Consider the following 8,077-nt stretch of genomic DNA (forward strand, 5'->3'; position numbering starts at 1 on the left):
TTTGGGGGGGGCCCGGGGGTTTTTTTTTGGGGGGGTTTTTCCCCCCCCCCCTTTTTCAAAAGGGGGGGGGTTTTTTTGGGGGGTTTTTTAAAAGTTTTTCCTTTTTTTTTTAAAATTTTTGAAACCCAAACCCCCCCTTTTTTTTTTTTTTTTTTTTTTAAAAGGGTTTTTTTTCCTTTTTTTTTGGGGGGGGGGTTTTTTAAAAGGGGGGAAATTTTTTGGGGGGGCCCTTAAAAAATTTTCCCCCCCCAAGGGTTGGGGAAAAACCCCCCCCCGGGGGGGGGGGGCCCTTTTTGGCTTTTCCCCTTTTTTTCTTTTAAAAAAAAAAAGGGGGGGGGGGCCCCCTTTTTTTTTTTTTTTTTCCCCCCCCCTTTTTTTTTAGGGGGGGGGAGGGGGGGCCCCTTTTAGGGCCCCCCCAAAAATTTTTTTTTTTTTTGGGGGGGGGGGGGGGGGGGGTTTTTTTTTTCGGTTTGGTTTTTTTTTCCCCCCGGGATTTTGGGGAAAAAAAATTTTTTGGGATTAAAGGGAAAAAAATTTTTTTTTCAAAAATTTTCTTTCCCCTTCCGGAAAATTTTTTTGGGGAAAAAAAATTTTTCCCCTTTTTTTTTAATTCCCGGGGGGGGGGTTTTAAAAGGGGGGCCCCCAAAAAAAAAAAAATTTTTTTTTTTTTCCCCCCCTTCCCCCGGGGGGGTTTTTAAGGTTTTCCCTTTTTTTGGTTTTTTTAAAAACCTTTGGGCCCCCCCCCTTTCCAAAAAATTTTTTTTCCCTTTGGGGTTTTTTTTTTTCCCCTTTTTTTGGGGGCCCCCCTTTTTTCCCCCTTTTTTTTTAAAAAAAGGGAAAAAACCCCCCTTTAAGGGGTTTTTTTTTTTCCCCCCTTTTTGGGGGGGAAAATTTTTTAAAAAAAAAACCCCCCCCGGGGGGGGGGGGAAAACCCCCCTTTTTTAAAAACCTTTTAAAAAAAAAATTTGGGGGGGGGGCCCCCAAAACCCCCCCCGGGGGGGCCCCCCCTTTTTTGGGGGACCCCAAAAAAAAAAAAGGGGGGGGGGGGTTTAATTTTTTTTTTCCCCCCCGGGGGGCCCCCCCCCCTTTTTGGGGTTTTTTTTTTTCCCCCCCCCCCCGGGGGGGGGGGGGGGGTTTTTTCCTTTTTTCCCCCCCTTTGGGGGGGGGAAAAAACCCCCCGGGAAACCCCGGGGGCCCCCCCCCAAACCCCCCTCCCCCCCCCAAAAAAAAGGGGCCTTTTTTTTTTAAAAAAAAAACCCCCCCGGGGGCCCCCCGGGGAAAAACCCCGCCGGGGGGGGGTTCCCTTAAAAAAAGGGCCCCCCGGGGGGGCCCCCCCCCCCTTTTTTTTTTGCAAGGGGAAAAATTTTTTCCCCCCCCGGGGGGCCCCGGGTTTTTTTTTTTTTTTAAAGGGGCCCCTTTCCCGGGAAGGGGGCCCCTTTTTTGGGGGGCCCCCTTTTCCCCTTTTCCTTGGGGTTTTTCCTTTTTTTTGAACCTTGGGGGCCCCCCAAATTTTTCCCCCTTTTTCCCCCCTTTTTCCCCAAAACCCCCCCTTTTGGGGGAAAGGGGGCCCCCCCCCCTTTTTTAAAAAAAAAATTTTTTTTTTTTTAAAAATTCCCCCCGGGTTTTTTTTAAAAAAACCCTTTTTTTTCCCCCCTTTTTTTTTTTTCCCGGGGGGTTTTTTTTCCCCCCCCGGGGGAACCCTTTTTTTTTTTTTGGGGGGGCCCCCCGGGATTTTTTGGTTTAACCTTTTTTTTTTTTTTCCCCCCCCCTTTTTGGGGGGGGTTTTTCCAAAAAAAAAGGGGGTTTTTTAAAAGGTTTTTTGGGGGGGGGGGTTTTTAAAAGGGGCCCCCGGTTTTTTTTTTTCCCAAAAGGGGTTTGGGGGGCCCCCCCCCCCCTTTAAAAAAAAACATTTTTTTGGGTTTTCCCTTGGGGGTTCCCCAACCCCCTTTTTTAAAAAATTCCCGGGGGGTTTTTTAAAAACCCCCCCCCCCCTTTTTGGGAAAAAAAAAAAAAGGGGGGGGAAAAAAATTTGGGGGGGGGGGCCCCCCCCTTAAAAAAAAAACCCAACCAACCCCCCGGGGGGCCCCCCCGGGGGGAAAAAAAAAGGGGGGGAAAAAAAAAAAAAAATTTGTTAAAAGGCCCCGGGGGTTCCTTTCTTGTTTGCCCAAAAACTTTCTTTTTTCTCTTGGAGAAAGACTCCCCCCAAAGGTTTTTAAAACATAGGGCCACCCGCTTTCTTTATCTCGCTTCCCCCAGTCCGTCTAGCGCCTTTCGGTTGGGGTCCCCCCCGGGGTTGGGTTGACCCCCGGGTTTTTTTTTTCCTATCGAAGGCAGTCAACGTGTCAGCCATTTTTCCCCCCTTAGACTTGTCAATCCTTTGCTTTTTTTTCCTTCTCTTCCAGTTCCCCCCTTTACTTTTTTTGGGACAGGGGCGGAGAATACCATTTCAATAACAAGAAAAAGAGAACCCTTTTCAAATGGTTTGAGTTTTGGAAAGGGCCCCGGTTATCTATCGATAGGCGAGAACAGACTGTATTGACTGCTTCGCCTATCTATTCTATTAGGGCCCGGGCCCGGGGAGACATCAGGGGAAAACCATCATTCTATCCGGGAAACATATGGCCATTCATTCGTTGAACCTTGGGGATCACCATTAGCATTGAGGTCAATCACCACACTACCTCTATCATACATACGACATTACACGAAGCGAGAGTGATGGTCAACACACCCCTTTGGCGCCACGTTCCGCTTGCAGCCAATACAACCACAACCTAACTTGCACGAGATTCAACAACCGAAGTTACTGGTAGCCCCGGGGGGGCGGCATCCCCCCTATAATAGTTAGCAGTCCCTGAAAAAGCGAGTCATCGGTCCGAGGAAAGAAAAGGACCGCCTTTAAAAAAAAAAAAAAGGAACTCGCTAGGCCTTCAGAACAAGGCGATTCTGTTCATGCTTCGACGATCTGGCTAATTCTATATACAACTAGAACTTTTTTTTATTATATATAAAGGCGTAAGGGGGGAAGGTTTAAAGCGCCTTTCCAAAGGTAAGCGGTTAGGTTGATTTTGGGAAAGGCTACTAAGGACCGGGTGAAGAATGAAAAACGTCCGAAAACCCACGGGAAAAGGGTTTTGGGAGATGCGATTGAATCGAACCAGATCGAAACATTCAGCTGTCGACGGACAAACCCGGAAACGTCGACCGAAAGGGATGGCCAGGCCCCGGTTCCCAGGGTTAGGGTATTCCCTATTATGAGCCTACCAGATCGAAAAAAACGAGTTGATTCTTTTGGCCGGCCGGCTTGTTGCAACCTTCGCATTTTGCTGAGACCCCGCCTTGGGCGGGCCCTTTTTGGCCACCCACGACCTTGGTTTTTTAGAGAATCCCGCCCTGTGTCGTAGGACTTGTAGCTCGGAGTCCCCCTTGGGGGTTTTTATCCTTCCAGTTTCGAGGTTTTCGGAAAAGGGCGGCCCATAGGCGCGAGATGTACCTTGGGGGGGGGCGGCGGTCCCCTGGAAAAGTCCTTTCAGGCAGTGGCCGTTTAGTCCATGGTCCGGATGGTCGGTGCAAGGCCAGAAATTGGAACACATTGATTCCCCCTGTTCCCGTCCCCGCTTCAGGGCCCCTCGGTGTGGTCAGTACTCCATACTGTCGGGCAGCGAAGCTTACACTTGTTCACTAATTATGACGGTTCACCGGGGCCTTTTTCCTCCTCCCTTTTCTGCTCCCCTGTAGGGGGGGGACCCCCCAAAAGGGGGAGGGAGTGGGGACTGAACATCTCAGCCATTGGTGGGAATTTCGCCCGCATCCGATCCCCAGTTCTTGTTCACCCCGGATGATCGTGTTGGGTGAATTGTGCCCTCGTACGATCGTGTCGGGGTGAGCAAAACCGCTTCGTCACAGTACTTATTTAAAGGGCTAACAGGTCACATTTTTGGCCAAGATCCTACAAAGAGACCCCGAGAGCCAGAAGTATTAAAGGAAGGGCCCATAGGAAGGGGCGCATCATGACATCGTAAGATGTCTCGCCCGAATGAATTAGTTGGTACTAGAAATGTTAGAAAAAGGAACGAAAGGAGTAATAAGAAGTGAAAAGGACAGAGACACTTCCCAACCAGAAAGCAAAGTTCCCCCCGATGGTATACTTAGTGTAAGCGAGTTTCCAAGATCACATCTTTGGAAAAAAAATCCAGTTAGAAAAGGAAATCCAATTAAAAAGGATAGAAAGGCATGGGAAAAAGGGGAACGAGGAGGCAAGCCCCCCCATCTTCCGCATATCTTGCTAAATTCCGACATGGCATGAATAAACCGAACCTGCACTCAGGAATAGTAATGTTTGAAAAAGGGGGATTCATTAAGTGAAAGACGCTAACCGAATAGTTAGAGATGCCGCAAGAAAAAGATCAATAGCCTAATTGACTGCAAGTTGAATTTTTGCCCCCTTTGGGGATCATTCTGAAATATTCCAGTGGTTGCCGCAAGGAATGACGTCATAGCCCTTGAAAAAGTAATAACAATCAAAGCCGTAGGTGGGTATTCAAATAAAGGGGGGGAATTGTTATCATGAAAACGCCAGTTGTTACCATAGTAGCTGCATGAATCAAAGCGGATACTGGAGGGCCCCCCCGGGGGCATCAGGTGACCAAGTTTTGGATCCTATCTGTGCAGATTTCCCAACAGCACCAAAAAAAAGAAAAATACAAATAAGATTTAAATGGATTCAATTTTCATATTGCAAGAAATCCAAGAATTTCTGGGGCACTAGCACGAGCAAAAAGGGTTTGGGAAAAGTCTCCCGTTTGAAATAGAGTAAAACAACCCAAAACCCCAGGAGCTAATCCAAAATCACCTACTCGATTGACAAGCATAGCTTTTATAGCTACTTTATCTGCCTGAAGTCGTGAAAAACCAGAAATAAAATTAACAAATATGAAGCAAGCCCCCACTCCCTCCCATCCCAAAAAATTTTGAAGAGAGTTATCTCCAGTCACCAACATTGGCAAAAAAAAGTAGGAATGGATAAATAACACATAAATCGAGGGCTATGGGGGACCCCTTGGGAAAATTTTGAAATGGAATAAAGATGGCCCGGGTGTAACCACAATTAACATCACTACGGTCGGGCTATCGAACACGGGGTCAGAAGTGAATTACGAGTCGGACCAATCGGGAATCGAGCGAGCCCCCCTTGCATGCAATGATGTGGTGGAAAACCCCTTCTCATTCTAATTAGGCCCCGGAACCGTGGGGGAAAGGGTTTTCCCCATCACACGGCTCACCAATTTGATCTTCCGCGGGAACCGTATGTCCGAACAGGCCTGGAAAAAAGCGTCGGTCTCGTTTTCCTTACTCAAGTGTACGGCATCTGCCGTGCTTAGGCCCCTTCTTCCTTCCCCAATGAAAGAGTCCACCGCCTGCCTTAGTAGTCTCAAAAAGGCGTGCAGGCCTCCCCCTTTAGTGGTGATTCACTACCGAAGCGAAAAAATTTTTGGATAAATTTCAAAGGGGGTACTAGGGCCCTTCTGCCCCACGCATCTAACCACCCTGCGGGTTCCCCGGGTTCCACCGCCCAGACCAAAGAGTGATTCAGTCGATACAGAGGGCGGGGGGTGTGCTGCCCCTTATTGGGCTGGGCCCTTCCCCAAAGGCCCCCCCGTCGGGGCATAAGCGCCCCTTTCCCATATGCGAGGCGCCGTCTTACCCTTTGACCAGGATCGCTCCCCACACCTGTAGGGGTTCGTGATCGGCCCCTCAACTGTGTATCGATCGAAAGGCAGGGGGGGCACACCCCCAAACCCAAAAGGGAGTGGCCGTCCAGTATTTTCCCCCCCCCCGACATGCTATGGCCCCCCGGAGGGCGGGTCGAGTCCGTATCGCCGGGGAGAAAACAGCCGCGTCCGGTTTCGATCTATTTACTCGGCAATTCATCCGGTGATTTCACGGTCGCCAAAGAACCCCCCCAAGAAGCATCAAACATTTCCGATGAGATCCATGGAGCAATTCTTAGATAGCAAGCACTAGCCCCCGGTGCGACTTCAAAAAAAGCAATCAAAGAGAAGATCGAAGAAAAATGAAACAAAATGGGTTATTATAGCGGTTCCTTTTTTTTTCCTAGAAAACGTCCGAAACAACCTGCTACAAAACTACCGAGCAGGGGAAAAAAATAGATAAGTAGATCATAATTTCGAGTGTGATCAGACAACCAAAAATCAGACAATGACAGAGCGGCCTGTGATTGAGTGATAGATTGATCGACGACGGAACGAAGAACGAAACTTTACGACAGTTTTTTCGTAGACGTTCACTTGCATCACATCATTTCAACCAACCTCCCCCCGAGAAGCCCATGGGATCCGCTCTACAGATCCCATCAAATCCCAGTTTCCGAGATACCACATCAGCCCTATCACCACTAACCTGGTTATCGGGGACGCTAGGCATGGGAATTAAAAAAAGTGCTTTTTTTTTTTGTCAGCGGTTTTTCGCTCATCAAGTTCTTGTTTGATCTGCCGCTGTTAGAACACCACAATATTCGTTTTTTTGGGGTTAATGTTCTCAATGGTGAATCGATCTTTTGTTTCCTTTTTCCCTTTCGCGACGGAATGGAAGAAAAGTAATAAAAACCTGGGATGGCTACTGAATAACCCCCTTTTTACTTTCTCAATAATAAAGCCTTTGACCTTTGTATTCGTTCGCCAAATCTTGTTCAGTTCCATCCAAGTTTTGGTTTTGTCTGAATCTTCGTGGAAGAAGAAGCGGGTTCACCAGCCACTACATCTGTAGATCCCACCAAATCATTAAACCTGGCGGCTGCTCGCTTTTTGGGATCAGTGATTCACCGGCCACTAGATCGATGAAGAATTTCTCCAAAATCGCTCTTTGATCATGATTCAAGGGCCCTAGATCCAGGAACCCCAAACCTATTCTCAAACCTGGTGGCTCGGTTGATTGGCATTTGTAGGCTCATTTTGCATACAAATTCTGGGGGTCCCAAGTCCTGCATCCACCAAGAACATTTTTTCCCCAAGCTTTAAAACTTCAGATTGTAAGGCTTTTCCCCTACATAAAAAAAAACGGGAATTAGATCTTGGAAATAAATCGATTTCCAAATAGATGCTCATCATTTTTTTTTTTCCCTCCTCTTCGTGTTCTATTGATCAGAAGCATCCAGCAGTGCCACGCCAGTAGAAAGAGTGTTGCTACTAAGCTAAGCTGTTTGGGGAACCCCGGTATAAGCGATTTTCCGCTTCCGCCTTTCTAGGCTTCCTCCCCCTTTTTCCCAATTTTCCTTCTTTTCGTTCTCCCTTAGGTGGAGCAATCCGAACCCCGACAGAATATAAAAGAGGCCCAAATGTTTAAACACCTCAACGAACTCATGTGGACACTCCTCAGCCCGAGGACAATCTCTCAAATACACATGTTGATGTTGTTGACCCGTTTTTCTTTTTTTTTGCTGATTCCTCTCAATGAAATTTTCCATGTTGCACTAAGTTATTTACGGATGTATGCATGCGGTCCGGGAACACTTTGGGGTGAACACCCATCCGAAAAAAGTAGGGTCAAAGTTCAGCATTTAGGCCGTAACATTTAGCAACCAAAAAATATTTCACCCAACAAGTGCTCTCCAAAACCAAGCTAGATAGTTTTCCATCACTAGGCTCCCCAAACCCCCTGGATTTTTTTTTTTGATTATTCCTACCGGATATCAAAAAACCATAAGGTTTTTCCCCCTTTTTGGAGTTCCCCTATGACATAAGCGTTTGGGTGGGGGGGGGCCATTCCATCAAATCTTTGAGAAGGGGCCCAATCTCGTATTTGATGGTCGGCGTGGCGATAGGCTTCGTTTCTACGACTGCCCTTTTTAGCCGTTGAAAGACCGAGCGAGAACGGTAAGGGGCGCACAAACAAAGAATGTCGTTTGCGGGGTTCGCCGTTTGGGGGAAAGAAAGCCGTCCGACCCTACCGGATTAGGAAGGAAGGTTTTTTCCTTCGGGGAAAAGGGGAACCGGGGGAAAAAAAGAGCTATGCTATTGACCGGACCCTTTTTTTTTCATTTTTTTTTAAGGGGCCAAAA

At 47.6% G+C, this 8,077-nt stretch overlaps 1 pseudogene; it reads right to left on the reverse strand.

Moving 5' to 3' along the window:
• Positions 1–3,949: 3,949 nt before the first annotated feature.
• LOC132042828 (NADH-ubiquinone oxidoreductase chain 5-like) lies at positions 3,950–6,401 on the reverse strand (annotated as a pseudogene).
• Between the last annotated feature and the right edge of the window lie 1,676 nt (positions 6,402–8,077).

Source organism: Lycium ferocissimum, unplaced genomic scaffold (genome assembly GCF_029784015.1).
Source record: "Lycium ferocissimum isolate CSIRO_LF1 unplaced genomic scaffold, AGI_CSIRO_Lferr_CH_V1 ctg18196, whole genome shotgun sequence".
Classification (NCBI taxonomy): Eukaryota; Viridiplantae; Streptophyta; class Magnoliopsida; order Solanales; family Solanaceae; genus Lycium; species Lycium ferocissimum.